This window comes from Crinia signifera, chromosome 12, assembly GCF_055691185.1.
Source record: "Crinia signifera chromosome 12, ASM5569118v1, whole genome shotgun sequence".
Lineage (NCBI taxonomy): Eukaryota > Metazoa > Chordata > Amphibia > Anura > Myobatrachidae > Crinia > Crinia signifera.
The window spans coordinates 47,805,005-47,825,978 of NC_139228.1; the positions used below are offsets into that span (position 1 = coordinate 47,805,005).

Below are 20,974 nucleotides of genomic sequence, written 5' to 3' on the forward strand. Positions count from 1 at the left end.
AAGAAGAGAGAAGACAGAAGACCATCCATGGAGGACCTGGTGAGTAGGATTTACTTCCACAGGTCCAACATGGATTTTCTTTAGACAGGACGCCGACCTCGGAGCCGCCGACCCGGAGCCGCCGACACTGGAGCCAACGACCTACCGACGGGATCAAGATAGGTAAGTATCAGTGTGTTTGTGATGTGTGTATTAAACTTTTATTTAAAATGTGTGTCAGTGTGTTTTGTGTACTATTTTTTTAACTGTGGAACTAGAAGTGCCAGCGGGCCCTTTAATGCCCAGCAGGCTGGGACTTGTGGTTCTCCAAGTCCCAGCTTGCTGGCACTTGTAGTGCCACAGTAAAAAACAATAGTTTTATCTTTTTTTTTTACACCATAATCAGCCCGATGCCCACCGCCCAGGGGCATCGGGGACAGTACCAGGCTTCAGCCTGGTCAGGTAAGTACTGGAGGGGGGGGACTCCTTCATTGGGGGGGTCCCCACTCCCCCAGGGCCCCTGGCCAGGCTGACTGGTCGGTAGGGATGAATGCTTTGGCCGGGGGGACTTGCATAAAAAGTCTCCCCCCGGCTGTGGCATTACCCTGCTGGCTGGTTTTGCCTGGGGCTGGTTCTTAAAATACAGGGGACCCCTAGTCATTTTGTCCCCCGTATTTTGGGAACCAGCCCCAGAGCAGGAGCCTGGGGCTGGTTGTTAAAAATCAGGGAACCCCTATTTGTCGGGTTCCCTGATTTTTAATTACCGGCTCCAGGCTCCGTCAGCCTGGTGCTGGCTTCAGCTGTGGGGGGACCCCACGCCGTTTTTTTTTCCATTTATTTATTTAAAAAAAAATTATTTACACCTTGCAGCTTGCACGGATCTGACTGATCCGTGCAGACTGCTACAAATAATTCGTATTAGCAGCCGTATATACGGCCGCTAATACGAATGGTTACACCATCGGAGGGTTACAAAGCAGTCGTATATGACTGCTTTGTAATTTCCCCTCCGGAACACGACTTTGCATACGACTGAAACAGTCGTATGCAGCCGTAGGGGAAATACCAATACGAAAAACTAGGTTTTTCATATTGGTAAATGTCCCCCTATATGTCCGGACAAAGCAAAAGGTTAAGGCGTCCAACGTTACCTCTGTAGGTCAGGCAGGTCCAAGATGCACAAGGTCTTTTTTGGATATTAGAAAGAAACCTTGATGCGTCTGGAGCAAACTTCTTGATAGATACATAACCAGGGAGAAGCAAATTCCCCATAGACACCTGTACAAAAAAAGAACGCTGCATCTCCAAAGCACCTTTGAACTAAATCACTTTATTATTATATTTCACTTGTTTACACAATGGGTGGTATTCAATGAGGCTGATTCGCCATGTTTTTATGGCGATTTTGTGCTGTAAGGCAAATTTTTTACTAAAACGGTGAATCACCCTATTCAATGACCAGATGGCGAATACATTTCAAAGTTTTTTTTCGCCATGATTCACCGAGTAGCAATCGCTCTCTTTTTATGGTGAAGTGAACTTTTAAAATAAAGTGTTTTTTGTTTTTTACATTTGGTGTCAAAAAATCAGGAATTTTATTCTGAGGAGGGGCATGCTATTTTTATTCATGTGCTGTGTAAGCACATGAATATATATTTAATTAAAAAAAAATATATATATATTTTTTTTTTACACAGACCAGCCAAGAGGGGGCCAGAGCCGAGCCGCTCATTAGATATTCATATATTCACTGCACCCGATCATTACATATGCATGATCGGGTGTAGTGAATATACCCGGTCCCCTGCTGGCACCCCCGGGGGGCAGCCTGTGCTGCCTGGCACCCGGGGAGCCCACCTCCCCCCCAGAAACGTTCTGGGGCAGGCAGGGAGACTTCCATCGCCGCAGGAGTTAAAATTCGCCAGTCAGGGGCAGCGAGCCCCTGATTCGTTGAATACTGGAGCTGGCCAGGCTCCGGAACGCGGCGAGCAGTGGCGAATGTGCAGCGAATCCTAAACAGGATTCGCTGCACATCGCCAAAATGCTCATTGAATACAGCCCAATGTATATTTTTTTCATTTTTATGATCACTCTGAGATACGTATGAAAGAAATGGACTTCACATCCTAAGAATTCCTTTATTTATCGAAAAAGGGATTAATACACTTACCTTTCATCCGTTGAAACATGCGGAAGGGAAGTACTTCTGTTTTTTTCTTTGTGCACATTGATTTGTCCACTTTTTATTCACATCATTTTTGTATTTAGTTCTAGCGCTGTGTACTGTTTCCAGATCTCAAAATTCTTATCCACGTTTCTTTAATTGCTACACTAAGGGAGGATTTGGCTATACGTAGTCTAATTTCTTCCCATTGCTCATCTTCCAATGATTGGGAAAGGTCTGTTTCCCAGGCTAGCTCATGTGGTTCGCGGAGTGGTGGGTCAGGGTACAAAATAGAATGGTAGATTGTAGAGATGTTCCCTTTGCTGGAACTTGAGATTAAGCATAGCCTTTCGAATGAGGAAGGCTGTCTTAGTGTGGTAGATCTCGTTTGAGAATTGGGAAAGCTTTGTATTTGGATATATTGAAAATTAAAATGTGAGGTATTCCAAAACGCTCTCTGCATTCCTCAAAGGAGGATGGGGCATTTTGGCCTCTGAGATGGATAAATCTGGTAATCCCACGAGATTGCCATGAACCTGCCATAGTGCGATCAGTTCCAGGGAGAAATGCCGGGTGGCCCCAGAGTGGGGTCATCGGGGATGGATAAGAAGATAAGTTATGGCCAACTGATGCTTTGTCCCATAGGCGGATTGTAAAATTTACCGTGGGTATTAGGTATGCCGAGGATGGTCTGCAGGACCTAGGGAGCCACAAGAGATAATCTAGTCTGTTTCCCTGAAGTAGGGCATTTTCAATATCCACCCATTTCTTAGTGCCTTGTGGTGAGTGCCAGGATATAACATGATTAAGTTGGCAAGCTACGTAGTATGCGTACAGATTAGGGTATCCCAGTCCACCCAGAGTAGTCTGTTTGTTTAAAATCGAACGTCATATTCTAGGTTTACAATTGGTTCAGACAAATTTGTGACATAGTTTTTGGAGAGATGTAAAGGTTGATCGCGGTACTGAAATTGGAATTGTTTGGAACAGGTATAAAATGCGTGGGAGTAGGTTCATTTTGAGGGCGTTTATTCTGCCAATCCAAGAGATGTATAAGCGGTTCCAGTTATTCATATCTTGTGTAAGTATAATAATGGGGTCAAAGTTAGCCTTGTAGAGAGCGGAATAGGTTTTGGTGATATTTGTGCCGAGATAATTAATGGACTGTGGCCTCCAAAGGAAGGGGAATGATGAGGTGAGGGCAGGGCCGGCGCTACCCGCTCAGCAGAGGATGCAAAGCAGGTAGGCGCCGGGCAGGAGAGGCGCTGTCCCTGCTTGTGCATCCCCTGCTGTCTCTGTGTGTGGCTGCCGGCTGCTGCTGAGCCTGTCACACTGCAGGGCACGCAGCAGCGCCGGAGGCACAGAGCTCCCTCCAGGCTCCTAAATATCAGGTCGCTGCCTGGTCAGCAGTACGGACGAAAAGGGGCTGGGCTACACGGGCGGAGGGGGCGGGGCTACATGGAGCAGAAGGGGCGGGGCTATGAGGGAACAAGACTGAAGACAGTGGACACAGGAGAGGATGAGCTGCCAGGATACTACTGTGTGAGTGTACTATGTCGGCAACTGATGTGGGCATGTGTATAGGTACTGTAGTGCTACTAATGTCGGCAACTGGTATGAGCACGTGTGTTGGCAGTGCTACTAATGTCGGCAACTGGTATGGGCACGTGTGTTGGCAGTGCTACTAATGTCGGCAACTGGTATGGGCACGTGTGTTGGTAGTGCTACTAATGTCGGCAACTGGTATGGGCACATGTATAGTCAGAGCTACTAATGTCGGCAACTGGTATGGGCACTTGTATAGTCAGCGCTACTAATGTCAGCAACTGGTATGGGCACGTGTATAGTCAGCGTTACTAATGTCGGCAACTGGTATGAGCACGTGTATAGTCAGCCCTACTAATGTTGGCAACTGCTGTGGGCACGTGTATAGTCAGAGCTACTAATGTCGGCAACTGGTATGGGCACTTGTATAGTCAGCGCTACTAATGTCGGCAACTGGTATGGGCACGTGTATAATCAGCGCTACTAATGTCGGTAACTGGTGTGGGCACGTGTAAAGTCAGCGCTACCAATGTCGGCAACTGGTGTGGGCACGTGTATAGTCAGCGCTACTAATGTCGGCAACTGGTATGAGCACGTGTATAGGCAGCGCTACTAATGTCGGCAACTGGTGTAGGCACGTGTGTTGGCAGCGCTACTAATGTCGGCAACTGGTGTGGGTACGTGTATAGTCAGCACTACTAATGTCGGCAACTGGTGTGAGCATGTGTATAGGCAGCACTACTAATGTCGGCAACTGGTGTGGGCACGTGTGTTGGCAGTGCTACTTATGTCGGCAACTGGTGTGGGCACGTGTATAGACAGCGATACTACTGTTGGCAACTGCTGTGAGCATGTGTATAAGCAGTGCTACTACTGTCGGCAACTGGTGTTGGCATTATGTATAGGCATCGCTACTACTGTCGGAAACTGGTGTGGGCGTTATGTATAGGCAGCGCTACTAATGTCAGCAACTGGTGTGGGCACGTGTATAGGCAGTGCTCCTTCTGTTGGCAACTGGTGTGGGCATATTTGTATAGGCAGTGCTACTAATGTCGGCAACTGGTGTTGGCATATGGTTACGCAGCACTACTAATGTCGGCAACTGGTGTGAGTATGTGCATAGGCAGCTATACTAATGTCGGCAACTTCAGTGGGCACGTGTATAGGCAGCGCTACTGCTGTCGGCAAGGTGTATAGGCAGCGCTACTGCTGTCGGCAACTGGTGTGGGCATATGGTTACACAGTGCTACTAATGTCAGCAACTGGTGTGAGCACTGTGTATAAGCGGAGCAAATACTTTTGGCAACTGGTGTGGGCATTATGAATAAGCAATGCTACAAATGTGGGCATATGCAGGAGTACTTGGGGCATTATGTGTAGCATAATGTGTGTCAATGTCATATGGGCATTATGGTGCATGGCATATTTTGTAAGGGGAATTATGGTGTGTGGCATAATGTATAATGGGCATTATGGTGTACTGCATATTGTGTAAGGGGCATCATGATGTGTGGCATAATGTATCATTTGCATTACTGTGTGTGGTATAGGCGGAAATTTACTAAAGGAAATTTGTAAAAAATAGGTGTATTTGTATCCAGAAATACACTTATTTTTGACATTAACTATCCCGAAAACACGGCAATTCGTAGTCGTATTAATGTGCTATCAATACGAATACGAATTGCCATATTTTCGGGATAGTCAATGTAAAAAATAAGTGTATTTCTGGATACAAATACACCTATTTTTTACAAATTTCCTTTAGTAAATTTCCCCCTTACTATCCCGAAAATACGGCAGTTCGTATTTGTATTGATAGCACATCAATACGAATATGAATTGCCGTATTTTCGGGATAGTAAATCTCAAAAATAAGTGTATTTCTGCATACAAATACACCTATTTTTTTACAAATTTCCTTTAGTAAATTTCCCCCATAATGTCTAATGGGCATTGAGGTGTGAAGCATAATGTGTTATGGGGATTAAGTTGTAATTGGTATTTTTATGTGACCATGCCCCTTCCTCGTGAAGCCTCACTCCTACATTTTTGCGCGCGCCTACGGCACGAACTCTCCCTGTTTTTTAGCTCATGGCACCAAGATGGCTAGTTACAGCTGTGTAAGGTGAATAATATTGTGCTACTGTGTGGTGTAATTTGGAGTGGGAGTACTATTGTGTGGCCATTTCCCTTCCTTGTGAGATCACACGTTTTTCTTTCCGTGTGCACTGTCCCTTTGTAATGCTTGGGTGGGCGCAAATTTATAGTTTGCAGGAGGGCGCCGAACCCCCTAGCACCGGCCCTGGGTGAGGGAAGCATATGTTTGGGACGGAATATTGAACGCCATCGCTTCAGATTTGGGGGTTATTCTAGTCCACTCTTTCTGACAAATTCCTTCTTAGATGGACAAAACCATGTGCACTGCAGGTGGGGCAGATGTTACTTGTGCAGAGAGAATTAGATTTGGGTGGGGTTTTACTTCAAAGAAAGATCTATATTGGAGTGTAAAAATAAAGCAGCCAGTATTTACCCTGCACAGAAACAAAATATCTCACCCAAATCTAATTCTCTCTGCACATTTTACATCTGCCCCCCTGCAGTGCACATGGTTTTGTCCATCTAAGAAGGATTTTGTCAGAAAGAGTGAAGTAGAATAAGGCCCATGGTTTGGTTAACTCTGTATATCAAGAAGAAGTTTTGTCTACTTATTGCGCTTCACTTATAGGTTGCAGCTATTTAGAAACACCCGGAACTTTCACCAAGTACCAAAAATATTCACAACATTTTTAAAATGTGTTCTAAAATTAAGCGCCATCCAAATGTTAATCAAACAATGTGGGAATGAGTTTATGAAGAAAAAAACTTCTGTTTCACGATCCCACTGTAAAGAACTCCAAAATGCAGACAAATAGTGCAATAACGTTTTTGTACCACACATAAAATTTATTCATATATACACTCACAATTTAAATAAATAAAATCGCATATCACCATAACAATATGGTATCCAGGGGAAGCCAGAGTTCCGAGGTAGAGTTCCAGATGATGTTAAAGAGGGGGACACCCTTTCAGTCCCGGTTACTGTCCATGTATTCTCACCAAAAATAATTCTCTGGACATCCGATTTTAGCAGTCTCCTGTGCCTGAGCGCTTTCGGACTTTAAATAGTCCTTCATCAGAGGCGTGTGTGTCCCCCTCTTTAACATCATCTGGAACTCTACCTCGGAACTCTGGCTTCCCCTGGATACCATACTGTTATGGTGATATGCAATTTTATTTATTTTAAATTGTGAGTGTATCTATGAACACAAAGGACAAAGGAACAAAAAGAAACAGAAATTCTTGTTAGGAAAGTTTTTTTTCTTTATAAACTCATTCCCACATTGTTTGATTAACATTTGGGTGGCGCTTAATTTTAGAACACATTTTAAAATTGTTGGTTTACTCTGTAGCCTCAAGCCTTCAAAAAGATCTGCAGATAATACCAGATTATTAAACATGTTTAAAAACCTGATTAAGCAATCGATTGGCAATTTGATTGGGATTGCCACACATCTAAAATAAATTGTGGCAATCATCTCCATATCTGAAAATTGTCACAATTAATTGCTGATGTATGGGGCCCTTAAGTCTATATGGTTCTCTCTCAGAGCTAAGCTTCTAGCGCGGCAGCGTGTGTAGTGGTCGTAGTGGACACTCCCCCCCCTCAGCCCTGCAGTCTGATATGCCGCTCACCTCCTATGGTGAGAGGCTATCCACGGTAGACGTCTCTGCTGCGCTCCGGGGCAGAGAATCTCGGCGGGTGTGCGGTGCATCATGGGGAAGCGTGACAACCAGGTGGTACGTACCGGCTCCGGTGCAGGGTTATTATAGCACCCAGTAGTCCGGCACTGACACCCCTTCTATTACCAGGACGCTGCTATGTTTATTACTATGTACTGCGTGTTATATCATGTACTGTCCTGGGCAGTGCTGGTCCATATGCATAGGCTCCATTATTTACCTTCTATTACCAGCAGGCTGTCTGCTATGTGTATTTCTATATACTGTGTATTATATCATGTACTGAGCATTGCTGGTACATCTAGTACACATGTACAGGCTCCATTACCAGGAGGTAATTGTAGGGGATGGAGGCATAAGGTGTAGTGTAGGTAATGGAGGCATAAGGTGTGATGTAGGGGATGGAGCCATAAGGTGTAGTGTAGGTAATGGAGGCATAAGGTGTGATGTAGGGGATGGAGGCATAAGGTGTAGTGTAAGTAATGGAGGCATAAGGTGTGATGTAGGGGATGGAGGCATAAGGTGTAGTGTAGGTAATGGAGGCATAAGGTGTGATGTAGGGGATGGAGGCATAAGGTATAGTGTAGGTAATGGAGGCATAAGGTGTAATGTAGGGGATGGAGGCATAAGGTGTGATGTAGGGGATGGAGGCATAAGGTGTAGTGTAGGTAATGGAGGCATAAGGTATGATGTAGGGGATGGAGGTATAAGGTGTAGTGTAGGTAATGGAGGCATAAGGTGTGATGTAGGGGATGGAGGCATAAGGTGTAGTGTAAGTAATGGAGGCATAAGGTGTGATGTAGGGGATGGAGGCATAAGGTGTAGTGTAGGTAATGGAGGCATAAGGTGTGATGTAGGGGATGGAGGCATAAGGTATAGTGTAGGTAATGGAGGCATAAGGTGTGATGTAGGGGATGGAGGCATAAGGTGTAGTGTAGGTAATGGAGGCATAAGGTGTGATGTAGGGGATGGAGGCATAAGGTGTAGTGTAGGAAATGGAGGCATAAGGTGTGATGTAGGGGATGGAGGCATAAGGTGTAGTGTAGGTAATGGAGGCATAAGGTGTGATGTAGGGGATGGAGGCATAAGGTGTAGTGTAGGTAATGGAGGCATAAGGTGTGATGTAGGGGATGGAGGCATAAGGTATAGTGTAGGTAATGGAGGCATAAGGTGTGATGTAGGGGATGGAGGCATAAGGTGTGATGTAGGGGATGGAGGCATAAGGTGGGATGTAGGGGATGGAGGCATAAGGTGTAGTGTAGGTAATGGAGGCATAAGGTGGGATGTAGGGGATGGAGGCATAAGGTGTATTGTAGGTAATGGAGGCATAAGGTGTGATGTAGGGGATGGAGGCATAAGGTGTAGTGTAGGTAATGGAGGCATAAGGTGTGATGTAGGGGATGGAGGCATAAGGTGTAGTGTAGGTAATGGAGGCATAAGGTGTGATGTAGGGGATGGAGGCATAAGGTGTAGTGTAGGTAATGGAGGCATAAGGTGTGATGTAGGGGATGGAGGCATAAGGTGTAGTGTAGGTAATGGAGGCATAAGTTGTGATGTAGGGGATGGAGGCATAAGGTGTAGTGTATGTAATGGAGGCATAAGGTGTGATGTAGGGGATGGAGGCATAAGGTGTAGTGTAGGAAATGGAGGCATGAGGTGTGATGTAGGGGATGGAGGCATAAGGTGTAGTGTAGGTAATGGAGGCATAAGGTGTGATGTAGGGGATGGAGGCATAAGGTGTAGTGTAGGTAATGGAGGCATAAGGTGTGATGTAGGGGATGGAGGCATAAGGTATAGTGTAGGTGATGGAGGCATAAGGTGTGATGTAGGGGATGGAGGCATAAGGTGTGATGTAGGGGATGGAGGCATAAGGTGTGATGTAGGGGATGGAGGCATAAGGTGTAGTGTGGGTAATGGAGGCATAAGGTGTGATGTAGGGGATGGAGGCATAAGGTGTAGTGTAGGTAATGGAGGCATAAGGTGTGATGTAGGGGATGGAGGCATAAGGTGTAGTGTAGGTAATGGAGGCATAAGGTGTGATGTAGGGGATGGAGGCATAAGGTATAGTGTAGGTAATGGAGGCATAAGGTGTGATGTAGGGGATGGAGGCATAAGGTGTGATGTAGGGGATGGAGGCATAAGGTGTGATGTAGGGTATGGAGGCATAAGGTGTAGTGTAGGTAATGGAGGCATAAGGTGTGATGTAGGGGATGGAGGCATAAGGTGTAGTGTAGGTAATGGAGGCATAAGGTGTGATGTAGGGGATGGAGGCATAAGGTGTAGTGTAAGTAATGGAGGCATAAGGTGTGATGTAGGGGATGGAGGCATAAGGTGTAGTGTAGGTAATGGAGGCATAAGGTGTGAAGTAGGGGATGGAGGCATAAGGTATAGTGTAGGTAATGGAGGCATAAGGTGTGATGTAGGGGATGGAGGCATAAGGTGTAGTGTAGGTAATGGAGGCATAAGGTGTGATGTAGGGGATGGAGGCATAAGGTGTAGTGTAGGTAATGGAGGCATAAGGTGTGATGTAGGGGATGGAGGCATAAGGTGTAGTGTAGGTAATGGAGGCATAAGGTGTGATGTAGGGGATGGAGGCATAAGGTGTAGTGTAGGTAATGGAGGCATAAGGTGTGATGTAGGGGATGGAGGCATAAGGTGTAGTGTAGGTAATGGAGGCATAAGGTGTGATGTAGGGGATGGAGGCATAAGGTGTAGTGTAGGTAATGGAGGCATAAGGTGTGATGTAGGGGATGGAGGCATAAGGTGTAGTGTAGGTAATGGAGGCATAAGGTGTGATGTAGGGGATGGAGGCATAAGGTGTAGTGTAGGTAATGGAGGCATAAGTTGTGATGTAGGGGATGGAGGCATAAGGTGTAGTGTATGTAATGGAGGCATAAGGTGTGATGTAGGGGATGGAGGCATAAGGTGTAGTGTAGGTAATGGAGGCATAAGGTGTGATGTAGGGGATGGAGGCATAAGGTGTGATGTAGGTAATGGAGGCATAAGGTGTGATGTAGGTGACAAAGGCATGATGTGTGATGTAGGTGAAGGAGGCATAAGGTGTGATGTAGGTGACTTTCAACCGGTTCAGTCCCGGTGCGACCCTGCATGTGCGGTGTGTTCACACGGCAAACAGCGAACCGGTAATATTGCCTGTTCCTGGCAATTAGTTGCGATGTGAAAGGGGTATCAGTCAGCCGCAGCTAAATACCATTTTGAGTGGGTAAGGGCTATTCATTTAAATAGCATTTTCCCCTGACTGGTTGTTAGTGCATGGAAACTTACTATAAACTGTGGAATCAGTGGGTTTTCCCTGTGTATTTTTATAAGTAAAAGTACCCCCTGTTTTAATCTCTGCTAATTGAATTGAATTTTCACTGTTTTGGAATGACTCGTCTCACTATGAAGTTTAGTGCGGTGTTTGTCAAGATTAAAAAACATTGCTATACATATAGAAAAAATTACTTTGCCGAGTGATGGTTTGAAGCTCTGGTGTCAAAAGATGGTTTAAAAGTGGGATGGGGAACCGTTGGCCCTCCAGCTGTGGAACTACACATCCCAGCATGCCCTGCAATAGTTTTGGCCAAAGTGCCAAACTGTAGCATGGCATGCTGGGATGTGTAGTTCAACAACAGCTGGAGGGCCAACGGTTCCCCATCCCACTTTTAAACCATCTTTTCACATCTGAGCTTCAAACCATCAGCACATTTAGGCCATAAATGTGCCGATGATGTGACGCTCCAGTGTCACAAGATGGTTATATAGCATAAATGTGCTGATGATGTGACGCTCTCAGGTGCCACAAGATGGTTATATAGCATAAATGTGCTGATGGTGTGACACTCAGGTGTCACAATATGGTTATATAGCATAAATGTGCTGATGATGTGACGCTCTCAGGTGCCACAAGATGGTTATATAGCATAAATGTGGTGATGGTGTGACGCTCTCAGGTGTCACAAGATGGTTATATAGCATAAATGTGCTGATGGTGTGACGCTCTCAGGTGTCACAAGATGGATTATATAGCATAAATGTGGTGATGGTGTGACGCTCTCAGGTGTCACAAGATGGTTATATAGCATAAATGTGCCGATGGTGTGACGCTCTCAGGTGTCACAAGATGGATTATATAGCATAAATGTGGTGATGGTGTGATGCTCAGGTGTCACAAGATGGGTTATATAGCATAAATGTGCTGATGGTGTGACGCTCTGGAGTCACAAAATGGTTTATAAAACATAAATGTGGTTTGAAGCTCCGGTGTCACCATTTTGTCCGTTTAAATTAAAATGTGCCCTCACGAATGAAAAATGTGCCCTCGCGATTGAAAACTCTGCCCTCGCGATTGAAAAATGTGCCCTTCCCATGATCAGCACCCTGCCCTAAAATATTTCTAGAGTGAACACTATAAAACTTTATAGTAGTCTAAGAAAATATTGTTAATTTTTTTAGGGTCAAATGTCAGATTACCTGAGGAGTCTTTAATAGAATGTATTGCCTGGTTCGCTTTTTTAGCGCGCAGTTTGTTAGCCAGGAGAGTGTGGGCCTTGTTACTTTTTTCATAGAATGATTGATTGGCCCAGTGTAATGAACGTTCAACTTTTTCTGCTAAAAGGGATTGTAATTCGGCTTGTGTATTTGAAAGTTTTGTTAGGAGTTGCCGGAGTGGGTGCGTTTATGTTCCCTATCTAGTTCCGCTAAGGATATATTGAGAGCTTGAATATGCTTTTCTTGCTATAAATATTGAATGATGGTCCTCCTAATGACTATTTTGTGGGCTTCCCATATCGTTGATTCGCTGCAGTCGTCCTGTAGGTTATGAGAAAAATACTCCTGAATATTAGTTTTAATTAACTCTTGAAATTGAGGGATCTTCAACACAGTTTCGTTGAGTCTCCATGAAGCTTTACAGGTGGAGATTTCATATATATTAAAGGAGGTGACTAATGTAGAGTGGTCAGTCCAAGTGAGGGGGACTATTAAGGAACTCTGGGCAGATTGGGATAAGCAGGACCAACCCAGGAACATATCTAAACGTGAATAAACATCATGTGGTTTAGAGAAAAAAGTATAGTCTCTGGTAGTGGGATGAAGACATCTCCATATATCATAGAGATCCGCCCCGGCAATGCAGTTACGTAACGTGGTTGAGTTTGGGATTTGGTTACCCTGTACAGGGCCAGATTTATCCATAGGGGTGAGAACCATATTGAAATCTCCTCCTATAAGCGTCTTGCCTCACCTATACATTTCAAATACCTGGAAAAATGTCCTAAAGAATTTAGCTTGGCCAGTGTTAGGGGCATATATGTTGGCCATTGTAACCTCTTCATGTCCAAATTTGCATCTTATTATAAAGTATCGACCCTCACTATCACATTTAGAATCTTGAAATTGGAAGGGGATAGAGTTTCTAATGAGAATAGCTACACCACAATGCTTAGTTGAATTATTGGAGTACCATGCTAGAGGGAAAGATTTAGATGTCAGGGAAGGGTGAGAGCTACTTTTTAAGTGCGTTTCTTGTAGGAATACTACATCGCCTCCTAAGGTCTTTAGTGATCTCTACATATGGGAGCGATTCTGAGGGGTGTTAAGGCCTTTGACATTTATGGACACACACTTTAAAGGCATTATACAAGTGGATGTTTAGTGTGGATTTGTAATTATTATTAGACCCCAGACCCCAATGAGAGGGGAGAGAGTAAAAAAAAAGGGAGATAGAGAGGAAAAAAAAAGAGTAGAGGAGGGAGGGGTGGGGTGGAGGGAAAAATAATATAGGAGAATAATAAGTAGACAAGATACTCTGGAAAACCAGGGAAATTTCCACTAAGGTTGAGCTCTATACCAGACTGAGCTCACTGGTGGGAAATAGGTAAATTATCAACTGCTCGAAGGGTTTAAACCCAACAGGTAAAAGTACAACAGTTATCCCAATGAGTGAAAGAGGGTGGCCCGTCAAAGAGGCATGGCTCTCCCGCCCCCCACCACTGATTTTAAACATAAGTAAGTAGATAATACCCAACTCTATACAGAGCCCAGCGACCCAACAAGTAAAGAAGTGTAACGGGTCGCGGCACCGACCGGGATGCAGACGCGTAGCATTATATAGTAACTCCTTTAAGTGTATCTTGCCACAAAGTGCCACATAAATTGCATCTATCAGACTGGGCGGGGCCGCGAAAATGGAAACCCAAAACATAGCATTAACAACTCAAAACTGAAATTTAGAGTATGGTTGGCTGATGTTAAGTCAGCCATGGTGATAAAATAGATTTATCTAAGAGGTTAAACTGTAACTGTAATTTGCAGGTTTGTGCTATACCCACGAGAAGTCCGATGCAGCATAGGAAAGAAAAATGTTTATACCCGCGGACTATTTTTAACAGAAATGGGTGGGGAACGAACCAAAGAGAGTGGGATCATCCCGGGGATGAAGCTTTGGATGTTGCTGGATCATTTCCAGACCGAGGTACCAGCTGGAGTTTACGTAGTAGGCGGTGCGCTTCCTCAGGTGAATGGATGGTTTGAACCTTTCCCTCACTGTCCACTATTAAACAAAAGGGGAAGCCCCAGCGATATTTGTATCCATTGTCTCGTAGCATTGAGGTGACAATATGTCGATCTCGCCTTTTGGCGATAGTCACTGGAGACAAATCTTGGTAGATCTGGATGCGAGGTCCCTCGATTAGGATCGATGAAGAATTTCTGCTTGCCGTCGTGATGTTATTTTTAGTTTTGAAAGAGAGGAACCTAAGTATAACGTCCCTGGGTGGTTCGGAGTCCTTTGGTTTGGATCTTAATGCTCGGTGTACTCTCTCTATTTGGATCACCGGCTCAGTCAAATGGTACTAAAGAGATGAAGAGTCGTTTGAGGTACGGTTCAAGTTCGATTGTAGTAACTGTTTCCGGAATATTGCGGATTCGCAGGTTGTTCCGTCTTTCGCGATTTTCACTATCTTCAAGTTGCTCTTTAAGAAAGTCCAGTTCACCGTACAGATGATACATATCCTCACCCACTTTGTTCTGAAATTCTAGATGCTTTTCTAGCTGTATTTCTACCGATGTGGTACGGGATTCTAAGGCGGATATGTCCGATTTTAGTTCTCCTATGGCTGACTGGAGAGCCGAAGTGAAAGAATTCTTTAGGTCCATTATCATATTTTGGATAGATTGGATATCTTATTTGGTAGATGGAGCATCTTTAGGGTCCATCATTTGCAAGGGTGATGCGGACGGCAGCGGTGAAGCGGGAGCTGGTTTCTCTTTACGTGGAAAGTGTTTAGAAATATCTTGTGGTGCTTCTTTGTTGGTCCGCGCTCGCCCTGCTCATAATAACTATTAGGGTTGAGAAGTTTTCGGTTCATTGTCCTGAAAGAGGTCTCCTTGGGCTCAATATAATTTCCAAGAGCGGAGGGGGGGGGAGGGGGGGAGCATGTTGCCCTTAAATCACATCATATGAGGGGTCTAAGTCTAAGGTGAATGGGAAAAGCCAGCAATAAAAGTTCCTGGGAGTTGGATCTAGATTATAGTATAAACGTGGGAGACACCAATTGTGGGATTGCAGGTATCTCAAAGGATCCTGCAGGTGGCTCTCAAAGTCAAAGCAAGGGGTAGCCCCAAGCTGCAGCTATCCAAGGTGTCTCTGTGTTCAACAGGGGGTTGTGTGGTGGACAGTTACATAGTTACATAGTTACATAGTAGGTAAGGCTGAAAAAAGACTTGCGTCCATCTAGTTCAACCTGGTATAGATATCCATTGCTGATTTGGTAGGTTCTGGTATTTTACAGACAAATTATATTTCTTATTTGTACCCATGGATGTTTTTCTCCAGTAAATGTTTGTCCAACTTTGCCTTGAACGCATTTAATGAGCCAGCCGTTACCACCTCTCTGGGAAGAGAGTTCCAGAGTTTGACTGTTCTGACCGTAAAGAAATTCTTTCTACTAGCTGAATGAAATCTTTTTTCTTCTAATCTATACTCATGCCCTCGCGTCCTAGATTCCTTTCTAGTAGAAAATAGGGTGTGTGACAGTTCCTTATATTGGCCCTTGATATACTTGTACATGTTGAGCATGTCCCCCCTTAAACGTCTCTTTTCTAATGTAAATAGTCCCAAATTGCTTAATCTCTCCCCGTAGCTTAAATTCTCCATTCCCCTAATAAGCTTTGTTGCTCGCCTTTGGACTTTTTCTAATTCTATGATGTCCTTTTTATAGTGTGGGGCCCAGAACTGTACTCCGTACTCTAGGTGAGGTCTCACCAATGCTTTATATAGTGGCATAATTACCCTTGAGTCCCTAGTTTCCATTCCCCTCTTAATACATGCCAGAATTTTGTTGGCCTTTTTTGTAGCTACATTACAATGGGCACTACATCCTAGATTGCTGTCTATTTGGACTCCTAGATCCTTTTCAAGTATGGAATTACCCAGTTCCTCTCCGCTAAGGTTGTAACTTGCACACTGGTTGTGTCTCCCAAGGTGCATAACCTTACATTTATCTACATTGAACTTCATCTTCCATTTTTTTGCCCACTCATCTAGAATTGCAAGATCATTTTGAAGCATGGTGACATCTTCTGGTGATTTGATGACTTTGCTAAGTTTTGTATCGTCCGCAAAGATGGATACATTGCTGAGTAACCCTATCCCAATATCGTTAATAAAAATGTTAAACAAAATGGGCCCCAAAACCGAACCCTGGGGCACTCCACTTAGTACCGGTATCATATCTGATACGGCACCATTCACAACTACTCTTTGTTCTCTATTACATAGCCAATTCCCTACCCATCTGCAGATATTTTCACCCAATCCTAGGTTCTCCATTTTATTAATCAATCTCTTGTGTGGGACAGTATCAAATGCTTTAGCGAAATCTAGGAAAATCACATCTACAGCATTTCCATTATCGAGCTTTTTGCTAACCTCTTCATAGAACCCTAGTAGATTAGTTTGGCATGAACGATTTTTCACAAACCCATGTTGGTTAGTACTGAGTAGACGGTGATGATCTAAATATTCCTGGATACCATCCCTTAAAAATCCTTCAAATAGTTTACCCACAATTGATGTTAAACTAACGGGTCTGTAATTTGCTGGATCTTCCTTTTTTCCTTTTTTGTATATTGGCACTACCTCTGCTATTCTCCAATCTTTTGGTACTATACCTGACGATAGTGACTTGCTAAAGATATAATGTAGGGGGGTAGCTAGTTCATCCCTTAATTCCATTAATACCCTCGGATGAATCCCATCTGGCCCTGGTGACTTATTTGTTTTGAGTTTGCTTAGCCTCAGTATTATTTCTTTCGGCGTGAAATCCACAATGAGATCTGGCTTATTTGTCCCGTTTGTGGTAAATGTTCGTTCCACAGTCTGCTCTCCCTTAGTAAATACTGATGAGAAGAACTCATTTTACAGTTTTGCTTTTCCCTTGTCCTCAGTAACACTTTTTCCACTAGTATCAGTTAGTGGGCCTATGTTTTCCTTAATTAAACGTTTACTATTTATGTATTTAAAAAACTTCTTTGGGTTGGTTTTGCTTTCAGTGGCTATGCACTCTTCATATAATATTTTAGCTGCTTTAATTACCCCTTTACAAGTTTTGTTTGATTCTTTGTATTTTGCGAACGCCTCCTCATTCAAGTTATTTTTATAGAATTTAAAGGCTCTGGTTTTATTGTTGATAGCTGACCTTACTTCTTTGTCCAACCATGGTGGCTTTTTTTTGTTGAATTTACCTTTAGTTACTTTAGGAATGTATTCAATAGTTAGTGAATCAAGCACCTTTTTTAGAGTATCCCACATTTCCTCTGCATTTTTTCCCTCCATAACCGTTTCCCACCCAATTCCTGTTAGGGCTTCCCTGAATAATTCAAAGTTCGCTTTTCTGAAGTTTAGTATTTTTGCAGATCCTTTTTGATGTAATTTACTGAAGTTGATTTCCAGTGAAACCATATTGTGATCACTATTCCCTAATTGTTCAATTACTTTTGTGTTTGAAACTAAGTCTGTGTTATTTGTTAATACTAAGTCCAAGAGCGCCTCATCACGAGTTGGAGTTTCTACCGTTTGTGTAATAAACTGGTCTTTAAGTAAGCTTAAGAACCCATTGCTTCTTGCTGATTTACCTGTTTCGTTTTCCCAATCAATGTCGGGTATATTAAAATCCCCCATAATTAATACCTTACCCTGATTTGATGCTTGTTTGATTTGGTTTAAAAGAAGAGACTCTTCCCTTTCATTTATATTTGGTGGTCTATAGCATACCCCTATTATAAATTTGTTTTTTGGTTTCTTATTATTGTCGGTTATCTCTGCCCACACTGTCTCCGAGTTGTCGTCTTCCAGGTCTGTGCTCATGTTTTTCTCACATGATGTTAAGTTATTATTTACATATAGGCACACCCCCCCGCACCTTCTATTTTCCCTGTCTTTCCTGTAGAGTGTATATCCCTCCATGTTTAATGCCCAGTCATGCGACTCATTACACCATGTTTCTGTAATACCAATGATGTCGTAGTCATCCCTACTGATCACCGTTTCAAGCTCCCCGATTTTACTCACTAAGCTTCTTGCATTAGCCAGTAAGCATTTTAATTTATGTTTATTTTTAGATATGGCTCTAATATTGTGATTAGTTTCACCTCAGGACCCATTTGAATTCTTTACTAGCTTCCTCTTTCCCCTCTCCCCTTCAATAGACTCTCTACAGGCCTCCCCACCATGCACACTGCCTGCCCTCTCCATAGTTCCGGGAATTCTTCCTCTGTCATTCCCTCCTTCCCGTATACTAAGATCATCTGTACCTAAGAACTGTAATGGGGTAACGTGACTGTTACAACATAACATTTTATTAAATGACATTCCTGATGCACCCTGAGAGTTACCCCCGATTATACCCTTGTTATGTCCCAGGACTTTGTCTATGTCTCCGTCCCCCCCCCCCCCCATCTCCTTCCCCCATATGATTCCTGATCCCAGTCCGGCTTCTCTCCCTGATGGTCCCATAATGTCTTGCTGCCCCCACCCCCCCGTCGCCTAGTTTAAAATCTTCTCCAACCCTCTAACCATCCTTCCCCCCAGCACCGCAGCCCCCTCCTCGTTCAGGTGCAATCCATCACGGCAAAAAAGATGGCGCCTGACCGAGAAGTCCGCCCAGTGTTCCATGAACACAAATCCCTCTTTCCTACACCAATCCTTAAGCCACACATTTACCTCCCTGATCTCCCTCTGTCTCCCTGAGCTAGCGCGTGGCACTGGTAATATTGTGAAGGTGCTGTGACTCACCACTGGAATAATCTTCCTCCTCTGCTGCTCCCGGTCAGAGCCGTGAGGCTATAGATCTGCAAATGGAAGTGTGAGGCCACTGGTCCAGCTTCTGTATAGGGAGAGCCTGGGCGGGAAGGAAGATGACTACCCGTCACGTCTGCTGTCATCCCATCGAGTACCCTGATCTGTTGGCCTGTCCTGCAGTGCCTCCGGTATCGAAGTGGGTGTGAGGATGGGAGCAGCTCCACACTAGGCAGCGGACAAATGTTTTAGTTACTATTTACTGGTTGTGGTGTCAGGTGGGAAAGACCGGACCCTCAGCGCTTTTATGAGGGGTCTAGGTGGGGTGTTGCAGTGCAGGAGGGTGAACGGTGTATTCAGGGAGGAAAGGTGACAGGCAGACATAGGCTGCAGCTCCTCAGGTTGCCTCATCCAAGATGGCCGCCGCAGTAGCTCCCTGTGCCGATGCTCCAAATTTCAAACAGCTCGGTAGGCAAACAGCTGCAGAACACACATCCCTCAGTCTTCTCCTAGTTCCTCACCCCTGCAGGAGGCTCAGCAGCAGGTAGACACAGATAGATATGCAGGTTGTCCGATTCTGCCTCTCCCAAGATGGCTGCCGCGGGCGCCGGCATAGGGAGAGACACAGGGTCCCACAGAGTGCCCCCAGCTCCAAGGCTGCACTCAAAGGTATCGGCAGGCAGTGTCAGGTGGGGAACAGGCTGGGGCACCTCCGAGGTGACAAGTGGGGGCTCCGCTGTAATTTTCGCAGCAGTGGTCCAGGTCTGGAGCACCACCGCGGACACAGGCGAAAATTGAGGCCGCGGCTTGAGGCAAGGTGTAGGCCGCAACCTGCAGGAAGGGATTTCTCCCCTCCTCGGCTCTGCAGCTCACTCACTAAGGTGACGGAAGGTTCCTGCCGGGCTGGGGAACACCCGTGGGTGCTGTTGGGGGTCAGGAGGGGTCCCCTCGAGTAAGTGTCTGGGGGAGAAGCAGGAACACTAGAAAAAATGTCTCCTGTCTTTTCCGTGCAGGCCCTCCTTTTATTCCATTTTTTGTAGATGAAAACTGCCTATGAGCAGTTGAAACGGCTGTCGGGTAATACAGCTGTTACTGTCTACATGTTGCTGATACATTAAATCACCTATTCTTCAACTCCGTGTGCTGGCTCCAATTCCTCACGTCGTGGGGGGTAAGTGCTTTTATATATATATATATATATATATATATATATATATATATATATATATACACTAAAAATCGGCACTCACCTTTCCTAATTTTGGGGGGCCCTATGGCTTGTGACCACATTGTTTAAACAGACATTGTAGGGGCTCTGCACACACTAAATTAACTAATAATAAATAGTGGAGATTTGGTTCATGAATTGATCAATGCATTTAAGCCTGCAGCCCCCTTCAAGGGACCCCACTTTTCTGCAGGTCCTAACACTATCGCTCAAAATGGCTACAATACACATAGCTATCACATCAATGTTTGATTACAAGCATGCTATCTGGTCTAAAGCTCACAGCAGACTATGCTTTTATAGGTGAGCAGTTACCAACACACCTGTCACTAATCATCTAGGGAACTGGTTAACATAAGCTATGCACTATGGGTGGTTTTTTAACTTAGTGTGTGCAGAGCCCCTACAATGTATATATATATATATATATATATATATATATATATATATATATATATATATATATATATATATATATATATGTAAAGAAAAAGAAATTGAAGCGCACCAGTCAGCAACAGGTAGGTACAATTTTTACTGATATACAGCTGACAAACATAGGTAAAAACATATAGGAATAAAAACTTCCCAAATGGAAAAGGCGGTACAGCAATACCAGGTGTCGATGGAAACCGGACAGCAGTGATCAGTTGCGGTCGGAACACCGGACAGCGAATACCAGCCACGACTTCCACAGGATACAGCGGACCAAAGCCAGGACGTCTACAGCGTCAGGATAGAGTAACCACGCCCAACGCGTTTCGACTACGGTCTTCGACCTCACCCCCTGACGAAGACCGTAGTCGAAACGCGTTGGGCGTGGTTACTCTATCCTGACGCTGTAGACGTCCTGGCTTTGGTCCGCTGTATCCTGTGGAAGTCGTGGCTGGTATTCGCTGTCCGGTGTTCCGACCGCAACTGATCACTGCTGTCCGGTTTCCATCGACACCTGGTATTGCTGTACCGCCTTTTA

At 44.5% G+C, this 20,974-nt stretch overlaps 1 protein-coding gene across 10 annotated transcripts in view; it reads left to right on the plus strand.

Moving 5' to 3' along the window:
- Positions 1-20,974, plus strand: part of BEGAIN (brain enriched guanylate kinase associated) — a 330,134-nt gene that overhangs the window by 23,312 nt on the left and 285,848 nt on the right. The gene's annotated exons all lie outside the window — the stretch shown is intronic.